This window comes from Bufo gargarizans, chromosome 2 (assembly GCF_014858855.1).
Source record: "Bufo gargarizans isolate SCDJY-AF-19 chromosome 2, ASM1485885v1, whole genome shotgun sequence".
NCBI classification, from domain to species: domain Eukaryota; kingdom Metazoa; phylum Chordata; class Amphibia; order Anura; family Bufonidae; genus Bufo; species Bufo gargarizans.
The window spans coordinates 369,615,911-369,639,356 of NC_058081.1; the positions used below are offsets into that span (position 1 = coordinate 369,615,911).

General features: G+C 43.9%; 1 protein-coding gene across 1 annotated transcript in view; it reads right to left on the bottom strand.

Moving 5' to 3' along the window:
* Positions 1–23,446, bottom strand: part of STK32A (serine/threonine kinase 32A) — a 283,690-nt gene that overhangs the window by 61,658 nt on the left and 198,586 nt on the right. The window lies entirely within an intron of this gene.

The window sequence follows — 23,446 nt, forward strand, 5'->3', positions numbered from 1 at the left end:
ACCACTGGAACAGTCCATTCTCAGATATTTAGGCCCCGGCACCCAGGCAGAGGAGAGAGGTCCCGTAACAGAGAATCTGTCTTCATATCAGCAGAGAATTAGTCTGCATGTCATAGCAGAGAATGAGGCTTCACGTCAGCCACCACTGCAACAGTCCATTGGCATATATTTAGGCCCAGCACCCAGGCAGAGGAGGGAGGTCCCGTAACAGAGAATCTGTCTTCATGTCAGCAGAGAATTAGTCTGCATGTCATAGCAGAGAATGAGGCTTCACGTCAGCCACCACTGCAACAGTCCATTGGCATATATTTAGGCCTAGCACACAGGCAGAGGAGAGGTTCATTCAACTTTGGGTAGCATCGCAATATAATGGTAAAATGAAAATAAAAATAGGATTGAATGAGGAAGTGCCCTGGAGTCCAATAATATATGGTTATGGGGAGGTAGTTAATGTCTAATCTGGACAAGGGACGGACAGGTCCTGTGGGATCCATGCCTGGTTCATTTTTATGAACGTCAGCTTGTCCACATTGGCTGTAGACAGGCGGCTGCGTTTGTCTGTAATGACGCCCCCTGCCGTGCTGAATACACGTTCAGACAAAACGCTGGCTGCCGGGCAGGCCAGCACCTCCAAGGCATAAAAGGCTAGCTCTGGCCACGTGGACAATTTAGAGACCCAGAAGTTGAATGGGGCCGAACCATCAGTCAGTACGTGGAGGGGTGTGCACACGTACTGTTCCACCATGTTAGTGAAATGTTGCCTCCTGCTAACACGTTGCGTATCAGGTGGTGGTGCAGTTAGCTGTGGCGTGTTGACAAAACTTTTCCACATCTCTGCCATGCTAACCCTGCCCTCAGAGGAGCTGGCCGTGACACAGCTGCCTTGGCGACCTCTTGCTCCTCCTCTGCCTTGGCCTTGGGCTTCCACTTGTTCCCCTGTGACATTTGGGAATGCTCTCAGTAGCGCGTCTACCAACGTGCGCTTGTACTCGCGCATCTTCCTATCACGCTCCAGTGCAGGAAGTAAGGTGGGCACATTGTCTTTGTAGCGTGGATCCAGCAGGGTGGCAACCCAGTAGTCCGCACAGGTTAAAATGTGGGCAACTCTGCTGTCGTTGCGCAGGCACTGCAGCATGTAGTCGCTCATGTGTGCCAGGCTGCCCAGGGATAAGGACAAGCTGTCCTCTGTGGGAGGCGTATCGTCATCGTCCTGCCTTTCCCCCCAGCCACGCACCAGTGATGGACCCGAGCTGCGTTGGGTGCCACCCCGCTGTGACCATGCTTCATCCTCATCCTCCTCCACCTCCTCCTCATCCTCGTCCTCCTCGTCCTCCAGTAGTGGGCCCTGGCTGGCCACATTTGTACCTGGCCTCTGCTGTTGCCAAAAACCTCCCTCTGAGTCACTTCGAAGAGACTGGCCTGAAAGTGCTAAAAATGACCCCTCTTCCTCCTCCTCCTCCTCCTCCTCCTGGGCCACCTCCTCTTCCATCATCGCCCTAAGTGTTTTCTCAAGGAGACATAGAAGTGGTATTGTAACGCTGATAACGGTGTCATCGCCACTGGCCATGTTGGTGGAGTACTCGAAACAGCGCAACAGGGCACACAGGTCTCGCATGGAGGCCCAGTCATTGGTGGTGAAGTGGTGCTGTTCTGTAGTGCGACTGACCCGTGCGTGCTGCAGCTGAAACTCCACTATGGCCTGCTGCTGCTCGCACAGTCTGTCCAGCATGTGCAAGGTGGAGTTCCACCTGGTGGGCACGTCGCATATGAGGCGGTGAGCGGGAAGGCCGAAGTTACGCTGTAGCGCAGACAGGCGAGCAGCAGCAGGATGTGAACGCCGGAAGCGCGAACAGACGGCCCGCACTTTATGCAGCAGCTCTGACATGTCGGGGTAGTTGTGAATGAACTTCTGCACCACCAAATTCAGCACATGCGCCAAGCAAGGGATGTGCGTCAAATTGGCTAGTCCCAGAGCTGCAACGAGATTTCGCCCATTATCACACACCACCAGGCCGGGCTTGAGGCTCACCGGCAGCAACCACTCGTCGGTCTGTTGTTCTATACCCCGCCACAACTCCTGTGCGGTGTGGGGCCTGTCCCCCAAACATATGAGTTTCAGAATGGCCTGCTGACGTTTACCCCGGGCTGTGCTGAAGTTGGTGGTGAAGGTGTGTGGCTGACTGGATGAGCAGGTGGAAGAAGATGAGGAGGAAGCCGAGAAGGAGGAGGTGGCAACAGGAGGCAAAGAATGTTGCCCTGCGATCCTTGGCGGCGGAAGGACGTGCGCCAAACAGCTCTCCGCCTGGGGCCCAGCTGCCACTACATTTACCCAGTGTGCAGTTAGGGAGATATAGCGTCCCTGGCCGTGCTTACTGGTCCACGTATCTGTGGTTAGGTGGACCTTGCCACAGATGGCGTTGCGCAGTGCACACTTGATTTTATCGGATACTTGGTTGTGCAGGGAAGGCACGGCTCTCTTGGAGAAGTAGTGCCGGCTGGGAACAACATACTGTGGGACAGCAAGCGACATGAGCTGTTTGAAGCTGTCTGTGTCCACCAGCCTAAATGACAGCATTTCATAGGCCAGTAGTTTAGAAATGCTGGCATTCAGGGCCAGGGATCGAGGGTGGCTAGGTGGGAATTTACGCTTTCTATCAAATGTTTGTGAGATGGAGAGCTGAACGCTGGCGTGTGACATGGTTGAGACGCTTGGTGACGGAGGTGGTGGTGGTGGTGTTGGTGGTACATCCCCTGTTTGCTGGGCGGCAGGTGCCAACGTTCCTCCAGAGGCGGAGGAAGAGGCCGAGGCGGCAGCAGCAGAATAGGCCGAGGCGGCAGCAGCAGAAGAGGTAGCAGGGGGAGCCTGAGTGACTTCCTTGGTTTTAAGGTGTTTACTCCACTGCAGTTCATGCTTTGCATGCAGGTGCCTGGTCATGCAGGTTGTGCTCAGGTTCAGAACGTTAATGCCTCGCTTCAGGCTCTGATGGCACAGCGTGCAAACCACTCGGGTCTTGTCGTCAGCACATTGTTTGAAGAAGTGCCATGCCAGGGAACTCCTTGAAGCTGCCTTTGGGGTGCTCGGTCCCAGATGGCGGCGGTCAGTAGCAGGCGGAGTCTCTTGGCGGCGGGTGTTCTGCTTTTGCCCACTGCTCCCTCTTTTGCTACGCTGTTGGCTCGGTCTCACCACTGCCTCTTCCTCCGAACTGTGAAAGTCAGTGGCACGACCTTCATTCCATGTGGGGTCTAGGACCTCATCGTCCCCTGCATCGTCTTCCACCCAGTCTTGATCCCTGACCTCCTGTTCAGTCTGCACACTGCAGAAAGACGCAGCAGTTGGCACCTGTGTTTCGTCATCATCAGAGACATGCTGAGGTGGTATTCCCATGTCCTCATCATCAGGAAACATAAGTGGTTGTGCGTCAGTGCATTCTATGTCTTTCACCGCTGGGGAAGGGCTAGGTGGATGCCCTTGGGAAACCCTGCCAGCGGAGTCTTCAAACAGCATAAGAGACTGCTGCATAACTTGAGGCTGAGACAGTTTCCCTGGTATGCATGGGGGTGATGTGACAGACTGATGGGGTTGGTTTTCAGGCGCCATCTGTGCGCTTTCTGCAGAAGACTGGGTGGGAGATAATGTGAACGTGCTGGATCCACTGTCGGCCACCCAATTGACTAATGCCTGTACCTGCTCAGGCCTTACCATCCTTAGAACGGCATTGGGCCCCACCATATATCGCTGTAAATTCTGGCGGCTACTGGGACCTGAGGTAGTTGGTACACTAGGACGTGTGGATGTGGCAGAACGGCCACGTCCTCTCCCAGCACCAGAGGGTCCACTAACACCACCACGACCATGTCCACGTCCGCGTCCCTTACTAGATGTTTTTCTCATTGTTATGGTTCACCACAACAACAAATATATTATTTGGCCCAATGTATTGTATTCAAATTCAGCGGGATATATATTTGAGGCCTAGTATTTAGGCGCTGGGTGACCGGTATGGATTTAGTGACAGAATTAGACTTGGAAATGCACAGAGGCGTGTGTGTGAAGTTATTCTGAATGACCCTATGTGCACCTTGAATATTATATACCCTTTTTGGGATAGATTTCAAATAGCTCTGATATAGCAGGAACCACTAAATTATGAAATTGCTAAATTGGGAATTGTACTTCAACCCAGAACAAAAAATGTGCTTTGACGGACACTAAATAACTTTCCCAGCCACAACAGGACAGCGGTAACGAGAGATTTAGCAGGATATAAATTTGAGGCCTAGTATTTAGGCGCTGGGTGACAGGTATGGGTTTAGTGACAGAATTAGACTTGGAAATACACAGTAGCGGGTGTGTGTGAAGTTATTCTGAATGACCCAATGTGCACCTTGAATATTATATACCCTTTTAGGGATAGATTTCAAATAGCTCTGATATAGCAGAAACCACTAAATTATGAAATTGTTAAATTGGGAATTGTATTTAAACCCAGAACAAAAAATGTGCTTTGACGGACACTAAATAACTTTCCCAGCCACAACAGGACAGCGTTAACGAGAGATTTAGCAGGATATAAATTTGAGGCCTAGTATTTAGGCGCTGGGTGACAGGTATGGGTTTAGTGACAGAATTAGACTTGGAAATACACAGTAGCGGGTGTGTGTGAAGTTATTCTGAATGACCCAATGTGCACCTTGAATATTATATACCCTTTTAGGGATAGATTTCAAATAGCTCTGATATAGCAGAAACGACTAAATTATGAAATTGCTAAATTGGGAATTGTATTTCAACCCAGAACAAAAAATGTGCTTTGACGGACACTAAATAACTTTCCCAGCCACAACAGGACAGCGGTAACGAGAGATTTAGCGGGATATAAATTTGAGGCCTAGTATTTAGGCGCTGGGTGACAGGTATGGGTTTAGTGACAGAATTAGATTTGGAAATGCACAGTAGCGGGTGTGTGAAGTTATTCTGAATGACCCTATGTGCACCTTGAATATTATATACCCTTTTAGGGATAGATTTCAAATAGCTCTGATATAGCAGAAACCACTAAATTATGAAATTGCTAAATTGGGAATTGTATTTCAACCCAGAACAAGAAATGTGCTTGAACGGACACTAAATAACTCGCCCAGCTACAGCACTAAGGACAGATTTAGCGGGATATAAATTTGAGGCCTAGTATTTAGGCGCTGGGTGACAGGTATGGGTTTAGTGCCAGAATTAGACTTGGAAATACACAGTAGCGGGTGTGTGTGAAGTTATTCTGAATGACCCAATGTGCACCTTGAATATTATATACCCTTTTAGGGATAGATTTCAAATAGCTCTGATATAGCAGAAACCACTAAATTATGAAATTGCTAAATTGGGAATTGTATTTCAACCCAGAACAAGAAATGTGCTTGAACGGACACTAAATAACTCGCCCAGCTACAGCACTAGGGACAGATTTAGCGGGATATAAATTTGAGGCCTAGTATTTAGGCGCTGGGTGACAGGTATGGGTTTAGTGCCAGAATTAGACTTGGAAATACACAGTAGCGGGTGTGTGTGAAGTTATTCTGAATGACCCAATGTGCACCTTGAATATTATATACCCTTTTAGGGATAGATTTCAAATAGCTCTGATATAGCAGAAACCACTAAATTATGAAATTGCTAAATTGGGAATTGTATTTCAACCCAGAACAAGAAATGTGCTTGAACGGACACTAAATAACTCGCCCAGCTACAGCACTAGGGACAGATTTAGCGGGATATAAATTTGAGGCCTAGTATTTAGGCGCTGGGTGACAGGTATGGGTTTAGTGACAGAATTAGACTTGGAAATACACAGTAGCGGGTGTGTGTGAAGTTATTCTGAATGACCCAATGTGCACCTTGAATATTATATACCCTTTTAGGGATAGATTTCAAATAGCTCTGATATAGCAGAAACCACTAAATTATGAAATTGCTAAATTGGGAATTGTATTTCAACCCAGAACAAGAAATGTGCTTGAACGGACACTAAATAACTCGCCCAGCTACAGCACTAAGGACAGATTTAGCGGGATATAAATTTGAGGCCTAGTATTTAGGCGCTGGGTGACAGGTATGGGTTTAGTGCCAGAATTAGACTTGGAAATACACAGTAGCGGGTGTGTGTGAAGTTATTCTGAATGACCCAATGTGCACCTTGAATATTATATACCCTTTTAGGGATAGATTTCAAATAGCTCTGATATAGCAGAAACCACTAAATTATGAAATTGCTAAATTGGGAATTGTATTTCAACCCAGAACAAGAAATGTGCTTGAACGGACACTAAATAACTCGCCCAGCTACAGCACTAGGGACAGATTTAGCGGGATATAAATTTGAGGCCTAGTATTTAGGCGCTGGGTGACAGGTATGGGTTTAGTGACAGAATTAGACTTGGAAATACACAGTAGCGGGTGTGTGTGAAGTTATTCTGAATGACCCAATGTGCACCTTGAATATTATATACCCTTTTAGGGATAGATTTCAAATAGCTCTGATATAGCAGAAACCACTAAATTATGAAATTGCTAAATTGGGAATTGTATTTCAACCCAGAACAAGAAATGTGCTTGAACGGACACTAAATAACTCGCCCAGCTACAGCACTAGGGACAGATTTAGCGGGATATAAATTTGAGGCCTAGTATTTAGGCGCTGGGTGACAGGTATGGGTTTAGTGACAGAATTAGACTTGGAAATACACAGTAGCGGGTGTGTGTGAAGTTATTCTGAATGACCCAATGTGCACCTTGAATATTATATACCCTTTTAGGGATAGATTTCAAATAGCTCTGATATAGCAGAAACCACTAAATTATGAAATTGCTAAATTGGGAATTGTATTTCAACCCAGAACAAGAAATGTGCTTGAACGGACACTAAATAACTCGCCCAGCTACAGCACTAAGGACAGATTTAGCGGGATATAAATTTGAGGCCTAGTATTTAGGCGCTGGGTGACAGGTATGGGTTTAGTGCCAGAATTAGACTTGGAAATACACAGTAGCGGGTGTGTGTGAAGTTATTCTGAATGACCCAATGTGCACCTTGAATATTATATACCCTTTTAGGGATAGATTTCAAATAGCTCTGATATAGCAGAAACCACTAAATTATGAAATTGCTAAATTGGGAATTGTATTTCAACCCAGAACAAGAAATGTGCTTGAACGGACACTAAATAACTCGCCCAGCTACAGCACTAAGGACAGATTTAGCGGGATATAAATTTGAGGCCTAGTATTTAGGCGCTGGGTGACAGGTATGGGTTTAGTGCCAGAATTAGACTTGGAAATACACAGTAGCGGGTGTGTGTGAAGTTATTCTGAATGACCCAATGTGCACCTTGAATATTATATACCCTTTTAGGGATAGATTTCAAATAGCTCTGATATAGCAGAAACCACTAAATTATGAAATTGCTAAATTGGGAATTGTATTTCAACCCAGAACAAGAAATGTGCTTGAACGGACACTAAATAACTCGCCCAGCTACAGCACTAAGGACAGATTTAGCGGGATATAAATTTGAGGCCTAGTATTTAGGCGCTGGGTGACCGGTATGGATTTAGTGACAGAATTAGACTGGGATATGGCCAAAAAATAAACAGACTATTGCTGGTTAAATGCACTTGGTGTGACAGCTTCACCCTGATGTAGGCTTTAGCCAAAAAACAACCACACCATTGAGGGTTAAATGCACTTGGTGACAGGCGCAGCTTGCCCCTGATTTAGTATATGGCCAAAAAATGAACAGACTATTGCTGGTTAAATGCACTTGGTGTGACAGCTTCACCCTGATGTAGGCTTTAGCCAAAAAACAACCACACCATTGAGGGTTAAATGCACTTGGTGACAGGCGCAGCTTGCCCCTGATTTTGTATATGGCCAAAAAATGAACAGACTATTGCTGGTTAAATGCACTTGGTGTGACAGCTTCACCCTGATGTAGGCTTTAGCCAAAAAACAACCACACCATTGAGGGTTAAATGCACTTGGTCGCAGCTTGTGCTGGCGCACCACAAGACACAAAATGGCCGCCGATCACCCCAGAAAAATGTGACTGACAAACGGTCTGGGCAGCCTAAAAACAGTGAGCAATTGAGGATCAGCAGCTCAATGATCCACAGCTGCAGATCGATCAGTTAATCAAGTCCTTTGGAGGAGTTAATCTGCCTAATCTCGCCCTACTGTCGCAGCCGCAACCTCTCCCTACGCTAATCAGAGCAGAGTGACGGGCGGCGCTATGTGACTCCAGCTTAAATAGAGGCTGGGTCACATGGTGCTCTGGCCAATCACAGCCATGCCAATAGTAGGCATGGCTGTGATGGCCTCTTGGGGCAAGTAGTATGACGCTTGTTGATTGGCTGCTTTGCAGCCTTTCAAAAAGCACCAAGAAAGCGTCACAAAAGCGCGAAGAAAGCGACGAACACCGAACCCGAACCCGGACTTTTACGAAAATGTCCGGGTTCGGGTCCGTGTCACGGACACCCCAAAATTCGGTACGAACCCGAACTATACAGTTCGAGTTCGCTCATCCCTAATCATGACCAGTCCGGACACTTCGGCGTGCAGAAAACTGAGGCCACCATTTGCAGGAGGTTCTATTGGATCGGGATGAGAGAAGACATTGGAAAATGGTGCTAGGAATGTACTGCCTGTGCTGTTGGGAGAAGTGAACGCCATGACCAGAGAGCACCTCTCCATCCTATCGTGAGTAAAACTCCCTTAGAACTTGTTGCCATTGATCATGTGAAGTTGGAGCCAAGTCGCTCAGGGTATACTTATGGAATGACCATTATTGATCACTTCACTAAGTTTGTTGTAGCAGTGCCTGTAAAAGACCTGACAGCCAAGACTGAGGCGGAGGCGTTCTGGAAGCATTTCCTCCTGCCCTACGGCTGCCCAGAGAGGATCCTCACCGACCAGGGGGTCTGCGTTTGAATCACAGTTGTTCCAAGAGATGTGCCTGCTACATAACTGCCACAATGTCCGGACCACAGCCTATCATCCGCAAGGTAACAAACTCTGTGAAAAGATGAATCAAACTCTCATTGAAATGTTAAGAGCAGTACCCCCTGAGACAAGGGGTAATTGGCCTACTCTGCTGCCACAACTTATGTATACCTATAACAATACAATTCACTGCTCCACCGGGTACACGCACTTCTATTTGATGTTCGGTTGTCAGGTTTCCTGCTGACCACTCCCTGGATGTACAAGTACCTGATGTCATCAACCCACTACCAAGGTCTGATTGGGTGGTAGAGCATCAAAGGCGTCTCTGTAATGCTAGGGAGAATGTTCAGGAGCGTATGGAAAGTGCCCGAGAGCGAAAACAGAGAGACTATGACATGGCTGCTCATGCAGAGCCTCTAGCTGTAGGAGACATGGTGTGGTTGAAAAATAACCACCGAACCAGTAAACTGGACAGTAAGTGGGAAAGGACTCCCTACATCATTTCTGCTATTCCTAATGCTGAGGCCCACATTTATCAAATCTCTAGGGAAGATAAAGGCTCCCAAATTGTACACAGGAACCGTTTAAAACCCTGCATAGAAGGAGAAATTGCAGCAGAGGATATTGAGCCAGAGTCCCCTGAGCCCGAATTGTCAGCCCAACCTGCTGACCCTATGCAGGCTGTTGAGAACCTGATACATGACAAAGAGCCACTTCATTGGTTCCTCACACCCTGGTTGAACTTGGTGGTACCAGCTCCAGTTCCTGCTAGTCCTCAACCCCAGGATGACCTGTCCCAGAGTACACCTGAAAGAGTTCCAGAGCCTGTGGATACTTCTGGCCCTCCTGAACCAAGGCAGGAAGAGTCTCTGCCAGTAAGAAGGTCCACGCGGCCTACTAAGGGGCAACCACCTGTGAGATTTGGGGACTACATTATGGACCAGAGTAGCCCCTCCAGGGAAACCCCTGTTTAACTATCTACAAGACCCGGGCACGGACTCATTTTGTTCTTTTGAGCCTCCAGTAACTAATGTTATTGCTTCAATTTTCATTATTATGGACTATCCTGGTTATTATTGATACGCTGTACCAGGTCAGCGCCCCTGTTCCCTGTTCTATCCTGTATGAAGAGAACGATGCCCCTTTTTCACCGCACTTGCCAGCGGAGCTGCCTGATATATTTATATTGCCAAAGTAGTGGTTATTGTATATGCCTACTTTCCACTTTTTTCTTTCAGGTTGCAGTCTCCAGCTGGGCGGGCCCCTTGTGTTGTGCCGAGGATGGGCAATGTCAAAGCAACGGGGTATGTAGTGTCCCACTAGGTAAATGTTGGCACTACACAAGGGTTAATATGGCCATTGTATTTTATAAGATGCTTTATGTGAGTTTCCCTGTGCATTTTCTGTATCAGGCCTGTTAGGGGTATTTCCTCCTCCTAGACAATAGAGGGAGCTAGGGAACCCCTCGTATATATAGTTAGGCCCAGACAGGAAGGGGGTAGAGTAGTCCAGGAGGCTAGTGAGTGCAGTCTAGCCTGCCTGAGGTTCCTGAGCAAGTGCAGCTCAGAAGTTATTACCAGGGGAAGAGTTTACCTCCTGAGAAAACCTGAAGTTCCCATAACCAGAGCAGAGCAGAGCCGAGCCAAAGTGTTTCCAGCAACCTGAGGGCTGAAGGGCAGAAGGATTTTACTGAAAGCAAGGATATATATACCTGAGGAAATTTACCCTACCAAGGATAAAGCCAGCATTAGGGCATACAGGCCTTGGGATAAAGACAGACAGGATTCAGAGGAAAAGTGCAACCTGATCAGTAAGTGTTTTAACTCTCTGAGTATCTTGCAAGAACAGTGTACCTGCCATTTGTATAAGCCTGCTTGTGACTGCTACTGACCTATGGAACTTTAACCAAAAGACTGTACAAAGTTAACTGTTTCCAGTAAAGGAAGTTTTGGTTCACCATAACATCGTGTTCCTCAAATTATTCCTACCATAAAACGGTGTGCCACCGTTACTGGCACTGGCGTCACGAATCTTAAAGGGACCTTGCCCCCGGCACATTAAACACCGGCAACATCCAGGGCACCTCATCTACCATCAGGCCTGGTCCCTATACACTGAGAGTGCCCCAGAGGTCTCCTGTGCCAGCCTCTCCATCACTGCTGTACGCCTGCCCAGGGTCTTTCAAGAAACTGTGAGTAACCCAGAGCAACCCTTGTTTGCCTAAGTAACTGTGACCTCACCATCGCAATACCCTGCAGGGCTGTGTACTGCATAAGTCTCTTACATAGCCTACACATAGTATAGATACTGAAAAATCTGAGGGTTTTCAGTTTCAAGAAAATACCAAATAGCAGTCAGAAATAATGAAGACAATTAACTTTTAATTTATAATGGTTCTATTCAAAGAGACATCCATGGAGACAGAAGAAGGGCTATACATTGCTTAAAGGATAACTGTCACATTAAGACCCTAATTTCAATTTCAATGTTACTAATAACATGATATTCCAGAATCAGTTACCATTAGACTGACTTACCCCATATTTAATAAGATTCAGCCCTTAGCAACCAGTCTGCATAAAACTGCAATTTCACTATTCAGTTAAGATGGCTGCCACTGCCCTCACCCTGAGGCTAATCCCACCTGCCCTCACTAGCCAGTAACAATATCCCCCCAAAAGTGTCAGTAACCAGAGCCCTCCCCCTAAAGGGTTAATCTCCTGCAGCACAAAGGGGTCCTCTTACCACATGTTGCTTTCATTTATACACTGAGCAGATGGCAGATCTCCCTTCCCTGTTGTGCGCTGCTTCCACTCTGCATTGTCCAGCTCTGCTGAGTGATGGAGCATCTGCCAAGCACAGGGACAGGAAGAAGTGCACACAGCCCAGGCACTGTTATCAGCTTCTGGGGAGGACCTGGCTTTAATCATTTACTTACAGTCCCTGGCTGTCAGGAATGTGACCTTGCACGCTGCCTGCTTCTGCGTCCTCCGTCCTTCAACACATAGACGGACCATGCCTAGCAACCCTATATTAAGCAGAGGTAAAAGTAGGCAGTACAGGGAACAAAACTGTGGAATTAAGGGGTAATTGAATACACAGTGAAAAGTTGAAATAGGGCCACCAAGGTGATATTAATCACTACAATCCAATACTCCGCAAAAAATATATACATAGTAACATAGTAGTAACATAGTACATAAGGCCGCAAAAAAAGACATGTGTCCATCCAGTTCGGCCTGTCATCCTGCAAGTTGATCCAGAGGAAGGCAAAAAACCCTGTGAGGTAGAAGCCAATTTTCCTCACTTTAGGGGAATAAAAATTCCTTCCCGACTCCAATCAGGCAATCAGAATAAATCCCTGGATCAACGATCTCTCTCTAGTAGCTATAGCCTGTAATATTATTACGCTCCAGCAATACATCCAGGCCCCTCTTGAATTCCTTTATTGTACTCACCATCACCACCTCCTCAGGACGAGAGTTCCATAGTCTCACTGCTCTTACCGTAAAGAATCCTCTTCTATGTTTGTGTACAAACCTTCTTTCCTCCAGACGCAGAGGATGTCCCCTCGTCACAGTCACAGTCCTGGGGATGAATAGATGATGGGAGAGATCTCTGTACTGACCCCTGATATATTTATACATATTAATTAGATCTCCTCTCAGTCGTCTTTTTTCTAAAGTGAATAACCCTAATTTTGATAATCTTTCAGGGTACTGTAGTTGCCCCATTCCAGTTATTACTTTAGTTGCCCTCCTCTGGACCCTCTCCAGCTCTGCCAAGTCTGCTTTGTTCACTGGAGCCCAGAACTGTACACAGTACTCCATGTGTGGTCTGACTAATGATTTGTAAAGTGGTAGGACTGTGTTCTCATCACGGGCATCTATGTCCCTTTTAATGCAACCCATTATCTTATTGGCCTTGGCAGCAGCTGCCTGACACTGGTTTTTGCAGCTTAGTTTGCTGTTTATTAAAATTCCTAGATCTCTTTCCATGTCAGTGTTACCAAGTGTTTTACCATTTAATAAGTACGGGTGACTTGCATTATTCCTTCCCATGTGCATAACTTTACATTTTTCAGTGTTAAACCTCATCTGCCACTTATCTGTCCAAGCCAACAACAGTTATACTTTAAAGGGTTTGTCCCCACAGACTGGAATTGCCATAAAATAATACAACAACATAACCTCACCTATTTGCCCCTCCACTTCCAGCTCCGTGGCTCCAATCTTCCATGTTTCTGCAGTAATGATGCCAACTACTGAGGGGCCTGTTCACCTGAGTCTAGTAGAGTTAGTTAACTCGTAGGGCTAAGGGGGACAGAAACCAGCCAAGTTTGCAAACGGGGTATTCCCATCTGGACATTTATGGCAAATTGACAGGATATGCCATAAATGTCTAATAGGTTTCTGGTCCCACCTCTGGGACCCGCTCTTATCTCAAGAATGGGAATGGAGAAGAGGCCACGTGTTCTCAGTTCTCTCTATTCACTGCAATGGGACTTCCGAAAATAGCTACGTAATTTCTTTAGAATATCTGAGGAAGTCCCATAGCAGTGAATGGAGAAAGCAGTAAAGCTGTAAAGGTTTTTTACAGTAGAAATTAATTTCTGAAATTATTACAAGAAGCTTTGCGAGACTTCGCGAAGTAATAACTTCGGCTCATTGGAGCCAATACATTCTAATACTGTACGGAGCTACCACTCCATACAGTATTCTAACGAATATTTATGCAAATCGACTTTGGATGTTTCATCCGAGGTCGATTCGCTCATCCCTAATTATACATATACTAAACAATTGTGCATGTGCAGTACCCCAGAATAAGGTATTTGCAAATGGTTATCGTTATGTTATATAGTGTAATTTGATATGTAAATGCCATGTAATGTCCAAGCATATCTCTGTATGGATCAGTTGGGGTTAACAATCCTGACTCAGCCCCTGCAGTAAGTAGAAGGGACTTATGCCTGATTTCCAGAGTATCATCATCTCTGAACAAGAAAGTCATTGCTATACAACATCATATGCTGGCCACTGCACCTACACTCCCTGCCTTGCACCCATACAAAACTTTAACACCAAGGGCACCCCAACATCAGGCAGAAAGGCTGCATCCTCCCTTCACTGCCCTGGCCCTAGGTAGCATTGCCATTGTGGACATTTATTGCAGCCAGAGCCACTTCCACTTTTGCTCCTCTGGGGCTTGTGGCACATGTGTGTTGCACTCGGTGATGCACAACTAGGGCTGCACAACCCTTGCTGTTGCTTTGGTGCACTGTAATACTGCATGCAGTTGTACTATATTAAGCAGGCTTTATGAACACAATGCAACTGACTGGGGACAAAATAGTTGGGCAGCTCAACAGCTGGAAAAACAAGTTGTTGCTCACTGACACAAACCTGGATACAAGTCTGCCATGTAGCTCCTGTACCTGTTTGTAGTCTGTTGTTAAAGCTCAAATGGGAGAATTTTTAATCTGAGAAATCTCTGTGAAAGTACAGTCATTTTCCAGTTTCTATGTAAGTAAAATGTGATCATTTTGTAATGAAAGGTTACACATCTAGAGAAGAGCTAAGTGCTAACACCTCCAAACATCACTGATCCTCAACCACATTTATTATAGTGAAGGCCAGAAGATAAATATAGATTAAGAATGAGCAAATCAATTCTGAACAAACCTGATCCGTAAGCCTATCTGATGGCAGCAGATGTGAGATGTGCTAATTTTCATATATTTTTCAAGAAACCCAGAGGAATGATGACTGGCTTATGATACTCCTCAAGCATACTCAACTTCATCCATAAGAAGAAACAGTACCCCAACCAAGGTCTCTCAGGCAGCCAATCAAAGTTTTTTTTTTGCTTAGTATTGTTAAAGGGTATTTACCCAGAAAGATTATGGTCTGGTATGAAATAGTTTTCCTTTCCTTTTGGAAAGAATACTAGCTTGCATATCTGTTTTCCAGAGAAGCATTACCAAGGGTTACAAGCACAGCAATAGATAAGAAAAATGTTATCATGAAAAAGCATTGGTACATACCAGAGAGATGAGCAAATCAATTATTTTTGGTTCAGGTAAAAATAGATTCAGGTCCAAACCGAATCTCAATAGGTTTGCTAATCTCTAATAAAGATCATTATTATACACATACCTCCCAACTTTTAAAAACACTAAGGAGGGACAATATGCAGTGGATTTTTTTTCCACTAAGCCATGGCTCTAACGCCATCCAATCCTGCCTAGTCCCCTTTTGCCCCCACACAGTAGATATTCCCTCTTAGTGCCCCCTTCATAATAGAATGCTCTCTTAGTGCCCCCCACACAGTAAACATTTTCTCTTAGTGCCCCCACACAGTAGAAGGCAGAATGCTCCCTTAGTGCCCCGTCACAGTAGTAATTTTCCTTTAGTGCTCCCACACAGTATAAGGCAGAATGCTCCCTTAATGCCTCCTTCACAGTAGTGATGCGTCCTTAGTGCCCTCACACAATAGTTATGCTCTATTAGTGCCCCCACACAGTAGTTATATCCCCTTAGTACTCTCTTCACATCAGAGTGCTCCTTAGTGCATCCACACAGTAGTAATGCGGGATAACAGGCCGAACTGGATGGACAAATGTCTTTTTTCGGCCTTATGTACTATGTTACTATGTTACTATGTTATTTCCCCCTCACAGTATTAATGCCCTCTTAGTGCCCTCACACAATAGTTATGCTCTCTTAGTGCCCCCACACGGTAGTTAATGCCCCCACACGGTGGTTATATCCCCTTAGTACTCTCTTCACATCAGAATGTTCCCTTAGTGCATCCACACAGTAGTGCTTCCTTATTGTCCCCTCACAGTATGAATGCCCTATTAGTTCCCTTACACAGTAGTTATGCTCTCTTATTGCTCCCACACAATACTTATGCCTTAGTAACCCCTCACAGTAAGAATGCGGTTAGTGCCCCAATTACATTAGAAATGCCCGTTAGCGCTCCCACACAGGGCAGGCGCAGGAAAGACAGGAGTAGTAGTGGCTATGGTGGTGGTAGTAGTACTCACAGTTCACTGTGGCAATTTTCATCCTGGCTGTCTCTGGGCCATGCACAGTGAATGGAGGGTGTGCTATCCTGTACTTGTTAACTCCTTCTGCAATTTGGCCTGATGGGTTCAGAATTTAGATCCAGATAGCCAATACCTCCTAAAGTGTGGTGGGTACCGGAGGCAGTGAACCCTTTCCACAGCAGTATTTTGTCATAAACAAGTGGTACAGTACCTTACTGACGTTATCTTGCATGACCTTTGATGGTTCTTTTAAGACGGCTGGTCTCCTTCCTCCAGGGGTAGCTGTACTCTGGTCTCTGGTCTAGTTGCAGGAGCCTACACATGTAGGTCTTGTCTGCATCTCTGATCAGATCCAACTGGAACTAACCTGGGAGACGACCTAACCAAATTTGCCTGTGTTTACTATATATTGCCCATACACTGCTATTAGCTATCCACAGTGCATAAAAAAGTAAGTATTTTAACAACAAATCATAACAATCAGCTCATCTACGTTAAATGAACTCTTTGTAATAGTTCCCTGGAACACTGCATTTACAATAGTGTTGCACCCTTAAAGAGGACCCATCACCACAAAATGCAATGCAACCTGAAAGCAGCATGCTATAGAGAAAGAGAAGCTGAGCAGATTGATATATATTTTTGAGGGAAAAGATTCAATACAACTTGTATTTCATACATTTTTTGCTTTTTCTAACAGCTATTGGTACAGGGAGGAGGTGTTATCAGGGATGGACAGATATCTCTTATGCACACTTATACACATAATGCTTTCAATCAATGATAACACCTCCGCCATGTTCACAGCTGTTTACAGGGCAAGAAAAAAGCTAAGATATAAATGTATAAATTACAGGTTTTACTGAATCTTTTCCAACAAAAACAATCACTCCGGCTGTACAACATGGTTCTTTCATACTGCATTGCATTTTGTGGTGACAGGTCCTCTTTAAAGCCTCCTCAAAAGTAAAGTCCCTGTAGGTCCCTCATTATAATAGTGTCACCTTCCTGTAGCATTAATACAATAAATAAGTAATACTCACCTAGCCCTATTCCCCTGATGAACGGAGCCCATCATCCCCTGGCTTGTGCGATCTCCTGTTCAGCTCAACAGGCATGATGACATCACTGCATCACGCCTACCTGCTGGTACGAGCACAGGCAAGTGAATGGTGAAGATGAAAGCTGATGGCTCCCTACTTCACCATTGTATTCAACTCTATCTGTATCCTCATGATGTAGATACACAAGACATGCCGCAGCTCTCCAGGGACTGCAGGATTGCCCCTGAATCCTGGACTGTCTCACCACATCCAGGAAGATTGGGAGTCATGTTCACATGATGGAAATATGGTTTCATACATAGAAAGAAAGGGGAAAAAATCTGTATATTTGCTTAAATTTGCAAACTTGTATCTAAATTAAATTTCCAAATAAAGCTAGTGTTTCAAGTACTCACCAACTTCCAGTTGCCTACAACTCTTAAAGGGGTTGTCCGCAGGGGTTGGATTCAAATTTTTAACAACAGGTTCCCTACTCAATGGCGGACACGCGGCGTCACGACACATATACAGTACGTTTACATATACATACACCATATATATGAATCACACATACACATAAACACACCATATATACATTACACACACATACCACCCAACTAAGGAGCTGCAATGGAAGCGAACATTTCCAGCTGCCCTGCAGCCGCCAGAGCACCGGATTGCGACTTAGCCAGTAGCAGGGTTCTTCGATCCAGTTGTAATTTTAACAACAAAATTTTCAAAAGATGCGGACAGCACACTGTACGTTCCGCGGACCCCGCAAAAAAATAGAACATGTCCTATTCTTGTCGAGAAGAAAAGGAATTTCTATTATAGTGCCGGCTTTGTGCAGACCGCAAAATGTGGAATGCACATGGCTGGTGTCCGTGTTTTGCGGGATCCGCAATTTGTGGACCGCAAAACAGTTGTGGACATGTGAATGGACCCTTAAGTGCAGGGCAAGGGCTTCTTTGCCAATGTTTTTATACCGCTAGGCGGAGGCTTCCACCCAGAAGTGTATTTGGTGATGTCAACGGCTCTGATGGGTGGGCTTTAGCGCTGCCCTAGCCGTTTCACAGGCTATGGCAGCGCTAAAGCCCGCCCATTAGTGCCGGTAACATCACTGAGTTCTCTGCTGGGCAGAAGCCTTCACCTAGCAGCCCCTATGGAGAGCCCAGTACATCACCGGATCTCCTAAAAATGTCCTTGCTCTGAGGGATTGAGCGCAGTGCAAAAGAAGAGCATTGGAGCATGAAATACAGGATGGGCCATTTATATGGATACACCTTAATAAAATGGGAATGGTTGGTGATATTAACTTCCTCTTTGTGGCACATTAGTATATGTGAGGGGGGAAACTTTTCAAGATTGGTGGTGACCATGGCGGCCATTTTGAAGTCAGCCATTTTGAATCCAACTTTTGTTTTTTCAAAAGGAAGAGGGTCGTGTAACACATCAAACTTATTGGGAATTTCACAAGAAAAGCAATGGTGTGCTTGATTTTAACGTAACTTTATTCTTTCATGAGTCATTTACAAGTTTCTGACCACTTATAAAATGTGTTCAATGTGCTGCCCATTGTGTTGGATTGTCAATGCAACCCTCTTCTCCCACTCTTCACACACTGATAGCAACACCGCAGGAGAAATGCTAGCACAGGCTTCCATTAGGAAAACTAGAAGAATGGTCAGAACTCTGGCAACTGAAATTTAATGTGGATAAGTGCAAGATAATGCACCTGGGGCGTAAAAACCCAAGGGCAGAATATAGAATATTCGACACAGTCCTGACCTCAGTATCTGAGGAAAGGGATTTAGGAGTAATTATTTCAGAAGACTTAAAGGTGGGAAGACAATGTAATAAAGCAGCACGAAATGCAAGCAGAATGCTTGGATGTATAGGGAGAGGTATAAGCAGTAGAAAGAGTGAAGTGCTTATGCCGCTGTACAGATCACTAGTGAGACCTCACTTGGAGTATTGTGCGCAGTACTGGAGACCATATCCCCAGAAGGATATAGATACTCTAGAGAGAGTTCAGAGAAGAGCTACTAAACTAGTACATGGATTACAGGATAAAACTTACCAGGAAAGGTTAAAAGACCTTAATATGTATAGCTTGGAAGAAAGAAGAGACCGAGGGGATATGATAGAAACTTTTAAATACATAAAGGGAATCAACTCGGTAAAGGAGGAGAGCATATTTAAAAGAAGAAAAACTACCACAAGAGGACACAGTTTTAAATTAGAGGGGCAAAGGTTTAAAAGTAATATAAGAAAGTATTACTTTACTGAGAGGGTAGTGGATGCATGGAATAGCCTTCCTGCAGAAGTGGTAGCTGCAAATACAGTGAAGGAGTTTAAGCATGCATGGGATAGGCATAAGGCCATCCTTCATATAAGATAGGGCCGGGGCTATTCATAGGATTCAGATATATTGGGCAGACTAGATGGGCCAAATGGTTCTTATCTGCCGACACATTCTATGTTTCTATGTTTCTATGTTTCAGTATCCACAGTTTCAGGTGCTGCACATCTCGTATCTTCACAGCATAGACAATTGCCTTCAGATGACCCCAAAGATAAAAGTCTAAGGGGGTCAGATCAGGAGACCTTGGGGGCCATTCAACTGGCCCACGACGACCAATCCACTTTCCAGGAAACTGTTCATCTAGGAATGCTCGGACCTGACACCCATAATGTAGTGGTGCACCATCTTGCTGGAAAAACTCAGGGAATGTGCCAGATTCAGTGCATAAAGAGGGAAACACATCATCAGTGTGAAGAGTGGGAGAAAAGGGTTGCATTGACAATCCAACGCAATGGGCAGCACATTGAACACATTTTATAAGTGGTCAGAAACTTGTAAATAACTCATGAAAGAATAAAGTTACGTTAAAACCAAGCACACCATTGTTTTTCTTGTGAAATTCCAAATAAGTTTGATGTGTCACATGACCCTCTTCCTATTGAAAAAACAAAAGTTGGAATCAAAATGGCCAACTTCAAAATGGCCGCCATGGTCACCACCCATCTTGAAAAGTTCCCCCCCCCCCCTCAAATATACTAATGTGCCACAAACAGGAATTTAATATCACCAACCATTCCCATTTTATTAAGGTGTATCCATATAAATGGCCCACCCTGTACGCCGATGCTCATGTCAGGGGGGCTGCCTGGGTAAAAATGGGGATATGTCCAGGTTCAGCTCTAAACCCGGACAACCCCTTTAAAGGATGTTCCTAAATGTCATTGCAGAGTTTGCAGCTGCAGGAATAGACAGTGAGTTGTCACTGACAGCCGGACTCCCCATAAGGCCCCTTTCATACGAGCGAGTTTTCCACACAGATGTGTTGAATTGAACACATAGCACCCGCACTAAATCCTGGCCCATTCATTTCTATGGGTCTGTGTACATGAGCGTTGTTTTTTATGCATCATTTCTGCATCACGTCAAAGATTGCAGCATGTTTTATATTCTTCATTTTTCATGCACCCTGGTTTCATAGAAATTAATGGGGCTTCAGTGAAAAACGCACTGCATCCAGATGCAATCCAGATGCAAAGCGTTTTTCACAGATGGCTGTATCCCTCCCTCCTGTAACTGAGACTAATATGTCAACACCAGTTACATGAGAAATAACAAAAAATACTAATGTAATAATAATAATTAAAAAGATAATGTTATAATGCCCCCAAAGGTCTTGTATGAACTTATAGGGGGCAAAATATATATATATATATATATATATATTTTTTTTTTTTAATAAAGACAAAACAGAAGACAAAAATGTCAACACTAGCCCACACTCCAGCTTCTAGCCTAAGTAATCCATATATCCCCTATATAAAATGTAATGGAAATAGAGTAATACTACAAAATACTACTGGAAAAGAGACGTGCAGGTCACTTCTTTTTTGCAACACTTTCTTATCTCAATCGCTTCTTGAGATTATTTAAGTTAAGTTCACGGTTCACGTAAAGTTCATTAGGCACTACCAGGGGAATCCATATTTTCTAAGTGGCATTAAACATACTCCTTATCTTTTTCCTGTATTAAACAATTGTCCATATTACAGTCCGTGCTTACTGAACTGAAGGGGGTTAATTAGTTTAAAATGTCTGCTTGCCTGTTATGTGAATGTGGCGCACCACTAATAAATTCTATGCACATTTTTTCTGGAAGAACACTTCACCTTTTATAAAAGCACCTTTTAGTGTGTAGTGAAATATTATTTCTGTGGTGTTATGATAACATGTATACAGATGTAAATGCTACCAAACTGTTTACACTATTATAGCTCAGCACAACATCATATGGAGCCGTAATATGATGGCAATATTACATATATATCAATTCCAACTCTGACTCTGATTTCATGTGCAGAATATTTTAAATCATCTCCTGGTGGGCTAAGCCACCAGAGTACTCACCTATCTGACTGCTCCTCAGTCTTCAGCTCCAGGATGTCCTTGCCTTGTTTCTACTGCTCGCTCACTTAGGGCATGCAGTCTTCCTGGGCCAGCGCATGCACAGGCTAAACTATCCCCATCTATTGGCAGCATTTCTTAGGGTATATAGGGTGCCTTCGTTCTGCAAACGGGTGTTATAGTATTGTTCTAACTTCCCATGCCTGACCTCTGTTTACCAGATTGACCCTCTTTCTGCTGCCTACCCTGACTTATTGTCTGACTACCATACTGCACAAACTTCTTAACAAACTCTGCCTGTCCTAACCTAAGCTTGTCCACTGATGATACTTTTGCCTGTCTCCTTGGTCCAACTGTCAGAACTATTGAGTATGAATAAAGTCCATAATTATAAGGCCTATATAAGTGTATGGACATGAGCCTAAGGGACAACCATTTTGTCTTATTTTAAGGCAGAGTGAATTCAGGATTTTTTTTTTACTCTGAAATTGCTAACCTAAGGTTTACGATATATACCAAAGTGTTTACCTAAGTCTGTTTTGTGAGAAGGAGATGTCCCAAGGTCTAATGAAATGTGATGGCCTAGATAAGACAATGTATTTGAATTTTGATGATTTTAGTGAATAGAAAGACTCTAATCTTTCTTTGTGGTTTTTATATTAATCAATATAGGAGTAGATTGATTTTATATTATCAATTTTAATAGGTGTGCTGAATATATAGTATATATATAAGAGTATAGTCCTCATAGATATATTCAATTGTAAGATTAGAAATGAGGTATAAACTTCTGTCATGTTTAGAATCTGTCTCAGTGGAACACACAAATTAATTATTTATTTCCTGGAATGGAAAAATGTGGACACAGGTGATCATGAACAAACCCTGTCTCATCCAAGAACAATGAATTGAGATAGCCCTATTTATTTTGATTTAATCAAGTCTGGTCAAAAGACTTAAGGATACACAAGTTAGTTGACCAAGTATAAAACTCATTGTCTCTTAAAGATCTTCTCAAGGTTTCGTCTGAAACCTTAGATTACATTTTATTGCTAGTATATGCATAAGAGAAATAAATGAATGCTTCGATTTTGTATGGAATACTAGTGCCATCTAGTGTTAGGGTAACAAAGATCTAGGGTATATTTTTTCCCTAGAGGGAGGTTCTATTAATTATAAAGTGAGGTCACTAGTTAATGATAAAACTTGGCCAAGCCCTTTCTAAGAGAGGATAAAAAGATGGTATGGGCTGACAGAAGGGGTCGATCGATCTGACTCTCTCTCTGAACATCATCTTGACCATCTTGCCAGTCATTGGAGGCAGCCATCTTAGAACCATTGAAACTGATTTCTGCTAGCTGACATTTTGGTATAGTATAACCTTACCTATATTTTATAGGATAATTAATTAATATAATACATATCTATAGATATATTCAATTAACCATACTTTGTGTATAGTATCTGTTTTGGAATAAGATTGGGGGTGTACCTGCAGCATCATCCTGAAAATTAATCCAATACAGGGAGATTAAAAATATACTAGTGAAAACACGGTATTATCTCCAAGGAACTGAATTCAGTTCTAGACCAGTATGGTTGATAATATATATATATTTATATAGATAAAAGATAAACCAGATTTGGGTTTAATCGGACATTTGTCGGCTGAGAGAAATCAAGTATTAAATTGACTTTTAATATAAGTGAGGGGTATTATTATAAGAAGGCATAATTGTGTATATATAGATATATGTTCTCAATTATTTTTGTCTTTACCACTATTTTGCATATCATTGATTGAATTTTATTACCGCCAGTTTTGTTATATATATTATTTTGCACTATAAATTGTATTAATAAATTACATATATATTTTGTCTATAACTGGGTTTTGTCTTCAATTCAACGCAGATCACGAGCTTGTTTT